Raw genomic sequence first — 14,525 nt, 5'->3', positions numbered from 1 at the left:
GGAGAAAACCCAGCTGAAACGGCTTCTGCATTGGTAGAGGGAAGCATTAATTGTGCTGCGTGCTACTCTTAGCCCCAGTGTGATGTCCAGATTCCACATCGTTTGGTCTTTTAGCAAGTGCAATGCTAATGCACTATTTTCTAAATTCGGTCAAGTCACATCAGCAGCTCTGTCTAGGCTGCTAATGGAGGTATTTTTCTTAATTGTCTCATTTTTTAAATTCATGGCTGAGGCCAATACTCTTTCTTAGTGTTGTTTTATTTTTACAGTTCCTAAGCTGTCTGCTTTGCTATCCAGAATAGAGGTAAATAATGGACACGCAAACCACCTACAAGCTAAAGCAGGAGGGCTTATTTGTTTATTTACTATGTTTTCAACACCTAGTCTCCATCTTGCAAAGAAAAATAAGCTACGCCACACAAAAAGTACTGTACTTCTAGTATTACTCTAACAGACTTGCTCTTTTCAACCACCCTAATACACCTTAAGGAAAATCCTAAAATAAACCATCAACATGTAGTAATATGAAATATAGCAAATTTCCTCTGCAGAAAATAATTCCTACAAGGGATACATTTCTTTAGCAGCATGTATAAGCGAATGAGATGAATCGACCAGATAACCAAAATGAAAAGGCATTCAAGATGATCTACTTATGGTAACACAAACAGAACATGTCAAGCTGTTCTATATCACCAGTGTATTAACCATACTATGTCCAACATGGAGATGGTGCAAGCAAATACATTGTGGCTTTCCTTGTGATGTCTTGCTGCCTCAACTCTAGGCAAACTGCTCCTACCTGATACAGAGACCATTGACTGACTAGAGAAGGCAGCAGCAAATTAGTTTTGACATAATGACACCCACAATAATGACCATTTTACTGATAATTGTCTTAAAGTTGAAGTTGTCATGCATTCATCTTTACTTCATTTACCTTTAACAGAAAAGATGAATGTCAGTCACTCAAGATGTGCACAGCATTGCTAGGATCAGAATATATATATGTAACATTTTTCTATGATAGAAAATGAAGAAAATCTGTCAATAGCTAAATTCTGGTAAAGCAGTTGAGGGTGGGGTTTTTTTTGGGTGGGGGGACATTTTGCATAGTTGATGTGTATGTCATTAGAACCTTTATGTTGTCCATTCCGTTCCCAGCTTGTGACTGTTGGATCTGGGTTCATGGTCCCATGAACAATATTAAACCTTTTTTCTCACTTTGGATTGTTCCCAAACCTTAGGACTGGGTAGTCATTGTAGCTAGAACTTAGGAATTTCTAAATTTGACCACATTGTATTTAAAATACAAAGGGTGTATAAATGGTGCTCTGTCACTCATAAATATCCTGACAAATGTACGTCTATGAAAACTAAAATTGTTAAAAATGATGTTGCTCAAATAAATTTCTCTCATTGTGATTTAAACCAAAATAGATGACTGACTAAAATCCATGAATCTGATCTAAATTGTATTTTTACTGGGTAAAATGTTCAAAAGGGCTCAAGTCTCCTTTTCAAATGTGATTTTTGGCATTTAGGAACCTAAGTCTCCCATCCCCAAGTTCTTAAAATCATATTTGAGAAGGGGGCTTGTGCTCCTAAATAATTCAGGCCCTTTTGAAAATTTTACCCACAATCTTCATTTTTAATGGGTAAAATTAAAAGGTTAGCTGTTAATCTGCACATGAGAAACTCAGTTTATCGTCTGAACCCGGGAGCTGAGTGAACAGTAGTACATACTGGTTATATCACACATTTTAGCAGTTTTAAGAATGCAAATTAGTTTGTTTCCTGAAGGAGAGAGTGCTAAATCCACCACTGACTTTTACTGTTTTGTCAGTAGCACTTAGGCTGCAACAAGCTCCAGTAATATTACTAACTGCAGCTTCCTTTTATCTGTTGATGTAATATAGCAGGGTTTAACACCTTCTTAGACATGAAAAGGTCTTATCTTGTCTCAAATAACAGCTCCCATTAATCTTTCTCACCATGAGATTTTCTATGTTTCATCCCAACAGCAATAGCCCAAAACCAGCCTTCGCAAATTCTCAGGGTTCAATTCAATACTCCCCTTCTAAGATTAGGAACCTTTTACTGATAATTGTCTTAAAGTTGAAGTTGTCATGCATTCATCTTTTCTGTTTAAAGGTAAATGCAATGAAGATGAATGTCAGTCACTCAAGATGTGCACAGCATTGCTAGGATCAGAATATATATATGTAACATTTTTCTATGATAGAAAATGAAGAAAATCTGTCAATAGCTAAATTCTGGTAAAGGAGTTGAGGGGTTTTTTGGGGGGAGGGAGGGACATTTTGCATAGTTGATGGCCCATTCCATATGCATATAGCCCCACGTTTGCATTATTCAGATGAGTTTCTGAAAGGCTCCCATGGACTTGAAGCTTAAAAGGAGCAAGAGTTGAGTTTACAAATGCTTTTACAGTTGCCACATAATGTATGCTATGTGAACTGTTTTTCCTTTTGTTGATGCTGTGCTACATACTTAGTGACAGCTCAGACATTTAAAATTGTCTTGGTTTCTATTGGTGGTAACAGTGATTTTTATATTTTCAACTGTAGAACCTACAGTTTGGTAAATGACTTTGCAGGAATCACTGACGCCAATAAGAGTGCTGATTTTAGTGGAAGTAGAATGAGGCCCTATGGATGCAACACTAGCTCACGCTTAAGCTCAAAACTGAAGAAGTGTTGAGTTGGGTCAGGCCTTGGGTGAAAAATCTTCAGGGAAAACACCATTGCTTCCAGAAGATTCAGTAGGTGATCCTTTTTCCCCAGCATGGCATAAGGCGGCACTGTGCTACTGGAGGTACTGTCTTTCAGATGAGCTGTAGGGTGAAAGAGTGACAACTTACGGATATTAAAGACTCCATGGCACCCTTTGGGTGCAGGTGTGCTAACCCCAACATCCAGACTATATTTCAGTTTTATTACATTTTGCTTTACTTAAGTTTCTCTTTTATTTATTAGAGTCTCTAAGGTGCCACAAGTACTCCTGTTATTTTTGCGGATACAGACTAACACGGCTGCTACTCTGAAACCTAAGTTTCTCTTGTAGTTGAGCTGGTGAGACATTCTTCACTTTCTATCCTAAATTGTCATGTAGTATTTCTCTGTGCTGGAAAGCTCTACTTCAGTGGTAGGTGAAGTGGTCTCTCTCACACAGAGCGATCCAGATACAAGGTTCCTCTAACTATGCCTTTCTGTATATCTTTATATGTACCTCCATATTGCTCACCACTTGAAATCCATACAGAGAGTAGAGAATTTGGCTATACAAGGAGCAATACAGATATTTCCCCATGACCATACTTCAATTTTATCAGTACATGTAGGGCAGATACCATGTCATCGTGTGTATGTGTATAGTACTTAGCATAATAGAATCCTTGTCCTGATTGGTAGTTTGGGTTCTACTATAATATAATTTAATAATCCTAATGTGTACATATCCCAGTATTCATTCCAGATCTTCTGCACAGATATTTGCTTGTAGAGTCGATAGATCTTAATTTTACTGTCTTCTATCACTGGAAAATATTTGCTTTGACAACAGCTTCTAGGTGAGATTTTGTGTTTTAAACCCCATGCATTTTAATACTGAGTGCAAGAATGGCCATGCGAAAACACCTGATATATGATCATCCCATAGATTCTTGCACACAGCTGAAGTCAATGGGAGTTGTACATGTGCATCTGCAGGCATGATCAGGACCCCTTTCTTTCTATAACGGATGATCTCCTGTGATCTATATGGTTTATGTGATGTGTACTGTTTCCTTTTGCAAACAGTGTTTTCCTTATGCAGTACCCTGGGGATATACACAGATGGGCTTATGGAGAGGAAAACCCTGTTTTAGATACTGTGCATAAGGAGAGCAGGCTTCACAATTTAATTTGCCAAATTACAGATGAAAATTTTATAACTTCTTCTGTTGTCCAAAAGCCTGTATCTCTGCACACTCTACTTGTACATGCTGGCATTACAGCTCTCACAGGATTCATGCTAGTAGTGGTGGGCTGCCATGCAGCCCTGAGTTCCAAACACTAGAAACTCCTGACTGATTTGCATGCAGCAGGTCTGCACAGTTGGTGCCACAGAGGGCAGCCCATTCCGCCTAATCACATAACTAGCCATACATCCAAAACTCTGTGGAGCCCTAGCAGAGGGGCACCGTAGAGTCCTAGGATGGGGGGGGGAAAGGGGAAGGTTGTAAAGTTGGGGCCTACAAATTTACCCTAATTGTGGGCTCAACTGAAAAATATGTACAAATTGATAAGATGTCACAGTAACCTATGATAAAAAATGATGGGAAAAGATACTAAAGAGAGACTGAATTAGTCCAAACTAAAAGGCTTACTGATAACTTGACGACTACTTTAAGATCATTCTTGATAACTAAGAAAAATGTGGAACCAGAAATCAGTGAACCAAAATTGGTGTGTCAGAAACTAGGTCTAATTGGTGAACAAAATAATGAGGGGATGGGCTATTCTGGCCACTGTCCCCTTTGTTGGTCCTTTAAGGAGAAATATGGCAACTGGCGTGAGCTTCACCATCATGGCTGCCGCCCCCACCATCTCCTGGGACCGTATTTCTCCTGATCCTGAGAGATGTCCACGCCAGAGAGAGGAACCCAGACAACATTGTCACCTCCACCAGCTCCAGCTAAATCCCAAGTACCACCTGGGATGAAATGGGATTGGATTTTAACAACAGCAGCAATGACAGCTCCAGCCCATCCTCTCTTTTCCCCAAAAGGACAATTATTACTATCCTTGATACCATCTAAGAGAGTGTCAAACAGGGGGTGTTTCCTTCTAAAAACTCTCCCCAGGTAAGGAAAAAGGGGAACAAGGAAAGTTAAAATGAAAGCCATATTTAATACTTTACATTTCAAATGCTCTGTTTTTCTTTCTTCTCTGTATCTTTTAATAAAAAGGTTAAAATAATTTTAATGGTGTGTTTGCCATGGTACTAAGCAGGCTGTATACCACACCCTGAACCTTGTTGTAATGTTGGACAGTGACAGGGTTATGTTAACATCTTTAGCCCATATCGTTCATCTAAAATAATACAACAGGGGCATTCCTCCTTCCCATGTGGACAGGCTGAAGGATAAATCCATATTAAGTGGGCATGCTGGTCTCATATTTCCAATGCTTAGGGCTGATAACACAGCAGAACAAGGAACTTGCACCCATCACATAGTTATTTTCCTTTTAAAAAAAAATCCTTGCACTATTCTATTTGATATAGAATATTTGTCTTTTTTTTTTAAAAAGTCATGAGGTCTCTCACATTAACTATCTGTATACTTTGTGAATATCGTTTATTATTTTTCTTCCATTATATACAAAATATATTGCACTGTGGGTGCCTATCCCATGACTTAAAACACACAATGTGAATAACTGCTACCACCATAAATCTCTACAACACCCACACTCAAGACCTCAGCCTACCCTTTCCTCAAAAGCCCAAGGAAAAAATGGGATTTGCAGCCTCCCCAGAGGGTTAACAAATCCAGGTTCCAACAAATGAAGGAGTGCTGGGGAATAATTTCCAGTGTTCCCATCCCTCATAAAAAAAAAAACACCTTGCTAGTCAACCCTGCGTTTGATAAATGTTGGGCATAATATATCAGCTTTGCTCTTGCTTTGTAGTGATTCAAATGCTTACACATGCACTTTTAAACTCCGGTTAAATTACATACAAATTAATATAACTACCTATAAAAAAGCAAAGATAATTACATTCCTGAAAAAGTACTCTCAGTGCTCAGAATGGACTAATAGCCTTAGGCAAAGACATGTACTTAGTTTATATTAGGGCTGTCAAGCAATTAAAAAAATTAATTGTGATTAATCAAGTGATTAATTGCACTGTTAATAATAGAATACCATTTATTTAAATATTTTTGGATGTTTTCTACATTTTCAAATATATTGATTTCAATTACAACACAGAATACAAAGTGTAAAGTGCTCACTTTATTTATTTTTGATTATGAGTATTTGCACTGTAAAAAACAAAAGAAATAGTATTTTTCAATTCACCTAATACAAGTACTGTAGTGCAATCTCTTTACCATGAAAGTTGAACTTACAAATATAGAACTATATACAAAAATAACTGCATTTCAAAAATAAAACAATGTAAAATTTTAGAGCCTGCAAGTCCACTCTGTCCTACTTCTTCTTCAGCCAATCACTCAAGCAAGTTTGTTTACATTTGCAGGAGATAATGCTTGCCACTTCTTGTTTACAATGTCACCTGAAAGTGACACCAAGCGTTCTCATGGCACTGTTGTAGCCAGCATCGCAAGATATTTACATGACACATGCACTAAAGATTCATATGTCCCTTCATGCTTCAACCACCATTCCGGGGGACATGCGTCCATGCTGATGACGGGTTCTGCTCAATAACAATCTAAAGCAGTGCAGACCAACACATGTTCATTTTCATTCTCGGAGTCAGATGCCACCAGCAGAAGGTTGATTTTCTTTTTGAGTGGTTCGGGTTCTGTAGTTTCCGCATGGGAGTGTTGCTCTTTTAAGACAGCTGAAAGCATGCTTCACACCTTGTCCCTCTCAGATTTTGGAAGGTACTTCAGATTCTTAAACCCTGGGTCAACTGCTGTAGCTATCTTTAGAAATCTCATATGGGTAGCTGTAGAGGGGCTGGCCAGGGCTCAACCCTCTCTGGGGCGGCAGGAAGCCACACTGGCTCAGTACACTCACCTCAGGTTTGGGGAATTAGTCCGGCCGCGGGTGACTTCCCTGGCGGCCCTTGTGGAGGCAGAAATAAGTACAGTTATGCCAGGGCCCTAGGTCAGGGCGGGGCAATAATAAGTCAGGAGCTCAGGCAGGGGCTGAGCAGTAACAGTACAAACCACAGTGTGCCCAGGCCCTAGGTCAGGGTGGGGCAATAATGAGTCAGGGCTGAGCAGTAACAGTAGGCCCAAGCCTCTAAAAGACCTGGGAGAGGGGGAGACTGCCACCCACGAGTTGGTTGGCAGGGAGGACGCAAGCCCTCCCACTCCACTGCGTCCCAGCCCGGGGCCCTAGCAGCGGCAGAAGACCCACTGCTGAGTCAGTGGGGATCCTGGCTGCAACACACTGACATGGGCTCTGGCAGTGCTGCAGCCAGACTGGGGTCGGCTGCCCCCGGGCTACTTCCTGGCTCCCCCTCTTGTGGTACTTGAGTCACGGTGGTGTCCTCTGGGGGGTCCAGCACCATAGGTTCCTCTGGGTAGTGGGCGAGCAGCAGGCCCGGCAACTCCTCCGGGTAGCGGGCGCAGGGCAAGTCGGGCCAGTCCTGGCGGGCACCTTGGGCCATGGGGGTTTCCCAGTCGCGGGCTAGGCTGGATGCATCTGGCCCTCCAGTGAGCTCTGAGGTCGAGCCTTTATACTTCCGGGTCGCCGCCTGACCCTCTGAGGAGCGGGCTCAGAGCTCCCTAGCTCTGCCCACCCCAGCCTCCGGATGGGCTCGTCCCTCTCCGGGGTGGAGGGGAGCCACACCGCCTCACTACAGTACCTTCTTTGCATTTTTGTCAAATCTGCAGTGAAAATGTTCTTAAAATGAACAATATGTGCTGGGTCATCATCCGAGACTGCTGTAACATGAAATATATGGCAGAATGAGGGTAAAACAGAGGCAGGGGACATACAATTCTCCCCTGAGGAGTTCAGTCACAAATTTAATTAACACATTATTTTTAACAAGCGTCATCAGCATGGAAGCATGTCCTCTGGAATGCTGGACGAAGCATGAAGGGACATATGAATCTTTAGCGCATCTGGCATGAAAATACCTTGCAATGCTGGCTCCAAAAGTGACATGCGAATGCCTGTTCTCACTTTCTGGTGACATTGTAAATAAGAAGAGGGCAGCATTATCTTCTGTAAATGTAAACAAACTTGTTTGTCTTAGGAATTGGCTGAACAAGAAGTAGGACTGAATGGACTTGTAGGATCTGAAGTTTTGCATTGTTTTGTTTTTGAGTTCAGTTATGTAACAAAAAAACTACATTTTTAAGTTGCACTTTCACGACAGAGATTGCACTACAGTACTTGTATGAGGTGAACTGAAAAATACTATTTTATTATTTTTATAGTGCAAATATTTGTAATCAAAAATAATATACACTTTGATTTCAACTACAAAATCGAATACAATATATATGAAAATGTGGAAAACCATCCAAAATATTTAATAAATTTCAATTCTATTGTTTAACAATGTGATTAAAACTGCGATTAATCGTGATTATTTATTTTTAGTTAATCGCGTGAGTTAACTGCAATTAATCGACAGCCCTAGTTTATATGTAAAATGGACGGTACTGGAAGTAGCCATACTAGGTTTCCCCATATTCTTCCATAAACGTGCCTCTTCCCCACCCGAAAAAGGCCAGCTCTAAGAGCATTAGGATGATTCAGTTTCTATCCATGACCATGAATTCTCTGTTAAGACTACCAGCGGCACCAGTTAGAGTACTGATTTTTGTGACAGGGATATCTATGCAATAAGAAGTCTGTTGAGATCACTTTCAGTCATATCACTGCAAATCCTGGTTGGATTTCAATTGGTAACCCGGAGAGGGAAGGCTCCATAACTCATGCATTGCTGGCACAACAGCTTTTAATTTGCTAGCCTCAGAAAGGACTGGCATTTTTATTAAGCAATGCAAATTACAGTAATCTTTGCTTCCATAAAATTCTGAAATATATGTAGATTTCCTTCTGTTGTAGAAATGTATTTACAGTGTTTCAGCATTTTAAACTTTAAAGTTTAAACATTTTAAACTGAGTGGGAAATAAAGATCCCCATCCCACGATATGTGCCACATGAGCTGAAGTGCTGTGTGTAGTTCATTGCAGAATTGGGCCCTAAAATGTAAGTTGGAAGGACATGGAAGTGACAAAGATGCTGGGGATGAGGGAGGATGGAATTTTGCAGAAGACCTTTCTTTCTAAGTGAATATACCTCTAAATACTAAAGAAATGTTATTTGTCACAAACGATAGAAGTTTGTAAGACTGACATCTAGAAAAATTTCTAGCCCTTAAACTTTGCTCATTATAACTTTTAAAGGATCATTGACATGTACAGTTCATATAAAATGTCTATATTTTCCAATGTCGTATATTGACTTAGAATGGTAGAGTTATTTCAGCCTACAGTGTCCTGCTTATAAGGATTCCTTTGGCATTACAAATAAACCATTTCTATAACACTGGTCTACAATTTTTGAGAAGTCGTCTGCTTCAGAGATAAAATGTGCTATTTATTATGTATTTTGATGTGCTGAATTCAAATATGACAATTAAAACAACTGATTGGCTACTGTTTCTAAGATATTTAAGTTTTTACATTTTATGTCTATGTATATTGTGTAGATAGTAGAGTTTTAATCATAAATTGTAAACCTAGGTCTTTTCATGGGTTTATGGTTGCTTTACATGATAATATTTCACCTGTCCTGTTTATGTAACACTTTAAAAATCAGCAAAAGGGTTATATAAATAAAATTTATTATGAAACAAAAGGCAAAAAACTATTCTGTACATAGTTTAGTCCTATTCAGTGTCTACTCGGCGCTTCTTGGCTTGTCTCTTGTATTCATTAAATGGAGCATCTCTTGTCACTGTCCAGCAATAGTCTGCAAGCATTGATGGGCTCCATTTGCCCTGATAGCGTTTCTCTATTGTTGCAATGTCCTGGTGAAATCACTCGCCGTGCTCGTCGCTCACTGCTCCGCAGTTCGGTGGAAAAAAATCTAGATGAGAGTGCAAAAAATGTATCTTTAGTGACATGTTGCAACCAAGGCTTTTGTATGCCTTGAGGAGGTTTTCCACCAACAACCTGTAGTTGTCTGCCTTGTTGTTTCCGAGAAAATGTATTGCCACTAACTGGAAGGCTTTCCATGCCGTCTTTTCCTTGCCACGCAGTGCATAGTCAAATGCATCATCTCGAAGAAGTTCACGTATCTGAGGACCAACAAAGACACCTTCCTTTATCTTAGCTTCACTTAACCTTGGAAATTTTCCACGGAGGTACTTGAAAGCTGCTTGTGTTTTGTCAATGGCCTTGACAAAGTTCTTCATCAGACCCAGCTTGATGTGTAAGGGTGGTAACAAAATCTTCCTTGATTCAACAAGTGGTGGATGCTGAACACTTTTCCTCCCAGGCTCCAATGACTGTCGGAGTGGCCAATCTTTCTTGATGTAGTGGGAATCTCTTGCACGACTATCCCATTCGCAGAGAAAACAGCAGTACTTTGTGTATCCAGTCTGCAGACCAAGCAAGAGAGCAACAACCTTCAAATCGCCACAAAGCTGCCACTGATGTTGGTCAGAGTTTATGCACCTCAAAAGTTGTTTCATGTTGTCATAGGTTTCCTTCATATGGACTGCATGACCAACTTCCTTCATATGGACTGCATGACCAAAACATTGCCATTATGCAGTAAAACAGCTTTAAGACTCGTCTTCGATGAATCAATGAACAGTCTCCACTCATCTGGATCGTGAACGATGTTGAGGGCTGCCATCACACCATCGATGTTGTTGCAGGCTACAAGATCACCTTCCATGAAGAAGAATGGGACAAGATCCTTTTGACGGTCACGGAACATGGAAACCCTAACATCACCTGCCAGCAGATTCCACTGCTGTAGTCTGGAGCCCAACAGTTCTGCCTTACTCTTGGGTAGTTCCAAATCCCTGACAAGGTCATTCAGTTCCCCTTGTGTTCTGAGGTGTGGTTCAGAGGAGGAGGATGGGAGAAAATGTGGGTCCTGTGACATTGATGGTTCAGGACCAGAAGTTTCATCCTCTTCCTCGTCTGACTCAAGTGAGAATGATTCTGGTGCATCAGGAACCGGCAGTCCTTCTCTGTGGGGTACTGGGCGTATAGCTGATGGAATGTTTGGATAATGCACAGTCCACTTTTTCTTCTTTGACACACCTTTCCCAACTGGAGGCACCAGGCAGAAGTAACAATTGCTGGTATGATCTGTTGGCTCTCTTCAAATCATTGGCACTGCAAAAGTCATAGATTTCCTTTTCCTGTTCAACCACTGGCGAAGATTTGTTGCACAAGTGTTGCAGCATATGTGTGGGGCCCACCTCTTGTCCTGATCTCCAATTTTGCAGCCAAAATAAAGGTGATAGGCTTTCTTAACCATAGTGGTTATACTGCGCTTTTGTGATGCAAAAGTCACTTCACCACAAACATAGCAGAAATTATCTGCACTGTTCACACAAGTACGAGGCATCTCTGCTCACTTTGGCTAAACAGAAATGTGTCCCTTTGCAAAATCAAACACTGACAAATAAGAGAGCACGACACTGTATGATTTCTAGAACTGATATAGGGCAATTTGTTCAGCAGAGTGATGTAAGCTTCGTTATGATTGCATCATCCATGACTTCTAGGAATAACATGATGCAATTCATATCATGTATGATGCAATACCAGCTTCAGATTGCATCATTCATTGTTTTGCCTAAAAAGCAAGTACTGTCCAAACCCAGTCATAGATTTATTCATAGATCCAGTCAAAGATGTATTTTAGTCATTTCTGGTTTAAATTGAGATCCCTTCCCTTTATAACTCACTTATCCTCCGCCATTCCCAAGTCAAGGGTCGTATATACTGACCCAATAGCATATCTTGAAAACTAGAGCCAATCAACAATTTTAAGCATCATTTTCGTTCTCAGTGACCCAGAATTAGTAAAGTTTGACTACATGTATTTCAGAAGCATTTTGGCTGTAGAGCAGTGTAATTATCAACACTTCAAGCAACATTGCCATATCTGTCCGTTAACTGTAATGACACCATTATGTGATCACTATTTATTTATAGATTGCCTGAAGAACTCATTGTGGAATAATTCTGAGTAATAGAGTATTGTGTAATTAGCCAAATAAATCTAAAAGGTAACAAAACCCACAAGAAGATAAATTTGTTGTCTTTTGCTTGTTCTTTTCAACTAATTCAGGCTAATTTGAACCTTTCACAGAAAGGTGATAATGAAAGATTTGTTCTCAGCAACATTATGGCAGGTGATTTGCATTTTAAAGTTTGACACATTTATAGACCTTTTGATCTTTTTTTCCCCTCCCCTCTCCCCCACTACATTGTACCAGGTGGAAAATCTTGAAGTGATAAACTAGTTTCAAAAACATCCTGGAAAACATACATCAGCAAAAGTGAATATTCATATATTTGTAGATTTGTAAGGTCAGGAAGCATAGTTAGATCACAGTCTGACCTTGTGTATAACACAGGCCAAAAATATTTTGAATATATGATGTTAGATTTTTATCTAGGAAAAAAAATCCTCCTGGAACGGTTTAAGGGAAATACAGGGCTTGAGCCAATGTCTCCTGATGTCAAGATTAGACTCATTTATCTGTAGTTTGAATTATATTGTTTTTATATCTTACAATACAATCCACTTTGGGGAGTAGGGGTGTGTGGTCACTGTTTTAGTATTCTCGGCTGAAAGGCAAAGCCTTGAAAGAGGCAGAAACGAAAACAGGGAGCTTATCCGCCCCAGGACTGCGAACAGGTAAAATGAAGCTTGTCACCTAAAGCTTGTAAGTGATTTTTTTAAATTAAAATTCCTAACAGTTCTTTTGAACTATAAACCCAAAACATTGACTGGGAACTTGTCTAGATTGCAGCTAATTAGTTGAACCACAAATATTTTCTCTCTTCTTTAATACAATAGAAGATATCTTCACCTTTTTGTCAAAATGGCTGATCAGAGAACTGAGTTCAAGGAACTCATCTAATCCTGGGCTTGACGTTGATTCCCTTTGTAGCCTTGGTTAAGTCACTCAATGTCGCTGCCTCAGTTTCACTATCTGTACAAAGGGGGTAATTAATACTTTCTTTATGGTGCTTTTCATCTCAAAGGAAGGTAAGCATCATTCTATGGATAGGGCAAAATACTTCACCTCTCTGTTTCTCGCTAACTGGTCAGTGCCAGAGCTAAGAACAGACCACAGGTCTCCTGACTTCCAGTCACTTGCCCTATCAGTGGGCCCACACTGCCTCCCATAATATTTAGGAACTTTAAAGGGGTGTTAAAATTATTAGTTATTGTTTGACAAGTTCTTTTAAGATAGAAAGGGTTTATACAAGTGCTAAATTACTTTTTGATAATATATTTACATTTTAACATATATATTTAATATGTATTGTATAGGCCCCTCTTCTGTTTTCTCCATTAAATGGTCCTGGAAGCTTTTAGGAGAATTAAGTTCTAGTAGCACTTCCTAGAAAATTCAGTTACTGGTACATTTTCATCTCCAAAAGATACATATCTGTCTGTGTTGTTTCAATTTCAGCCCTTCAGTGAGCACCAGATCTCAATCAAGAGTCTTAAATTGAATGTGTATCAGAGCCTGACAGAGCAGGTCAATGTTAGGGAAATTCAAAATTCCCTATGGTTCTGTTTGTTTCTGTCCTACTTGCCAATATGTACTTTTGTAAATTGTTTCTGTAGGGGACTTGGGTAGTTTTAAAGGAATATTGTCATAGCATCCTAGAGGATTAGATTTAACTCCTTGCTGTTTGTGTCTATATTCTATCAAATTATTATTTGTATTACATTAGCACCTAGAGGCCCCAAATGTGAGCAAGGACCCATTGTGCTGAGCTCCATAGAAATACCTAGTAAGAGATGGTCCCTGCCTTGAAGAGGTTACAATCCAAATAGACAATACAGATTAAAAGGAAGGGAGGAGAAATGGAAGCACAAAGAAGTGAAATGACTTGCCCACCATCGTGCAGCAGGTCAGTGGCAGAGGTAGGAATAGAGCCCATGTTTCCTGGTAAGGGTGTGTGCCCATTACTGAGGGTGAAATTAGTGGCCCACACTATAATTGGCTCACAGAAGTGAACAGCAGGACTGAATTTGATTACAGGCCTTTCTTCATTGCAAGTCTCCATTTTATTGTCACTTCCTTTGAGGCGACAGATTGATGTGCTTCTCTCACTGTTCTGTTCAGCATTTTTTCTGGTAGGTTGGCCTTTCTATTCTCTCATTTGTTTTAAACAATGGAAGTGAAAATAGTTTAACATATTCTAGCAGAGTCTTCTCCAAGCAACACTAGCTTATGCAGGATCAATAATGGAGTGGAGAACCTCAGCTGAACCCCACCCTAAATCTATAGATCTACTAATTCTCCAACCTATGCTTTGGGGATTTCCCATGTGTTGCAGCTAAGGGAAAGAACAAAACAAATCCTGTCCCAGGTGGTGATCAAATGCTTCCTCTCCACAGTAAGTGACTGTATCGTTCTGTGGAGGTGGCAGAGAGCTATTCAGTCAGTGGTGCAGGTGAACTGGCATGTGGTATGAATGTGTGATTTGTGAGGGTTAAAAAGCATGTTCTACTTGGAACATCGAGAAGGATGAAGAAAAGAGAAGATGAATTTAATGGGGAAACCTACAGGAGATGAGAGGATGGGA

The sequence above is a fragment of the Emys orbicularis genome, chromosome 3 (genome assembly GCF_028017835.1).
Source record: "Emys orbicularis isolate rEmyOrb1 chromosome 3, rEmyOrb1.hap1, whole genome shotgun sequence".
NCBI classification, from domain to species: domain Eukaryota; kingdom Metazoa; phylum Chordata; order Testudines; family Emydidae; genus Emys; species Emys orbicularis.
Note: the sequence above shows the minus strand (reverse complement) of the source record.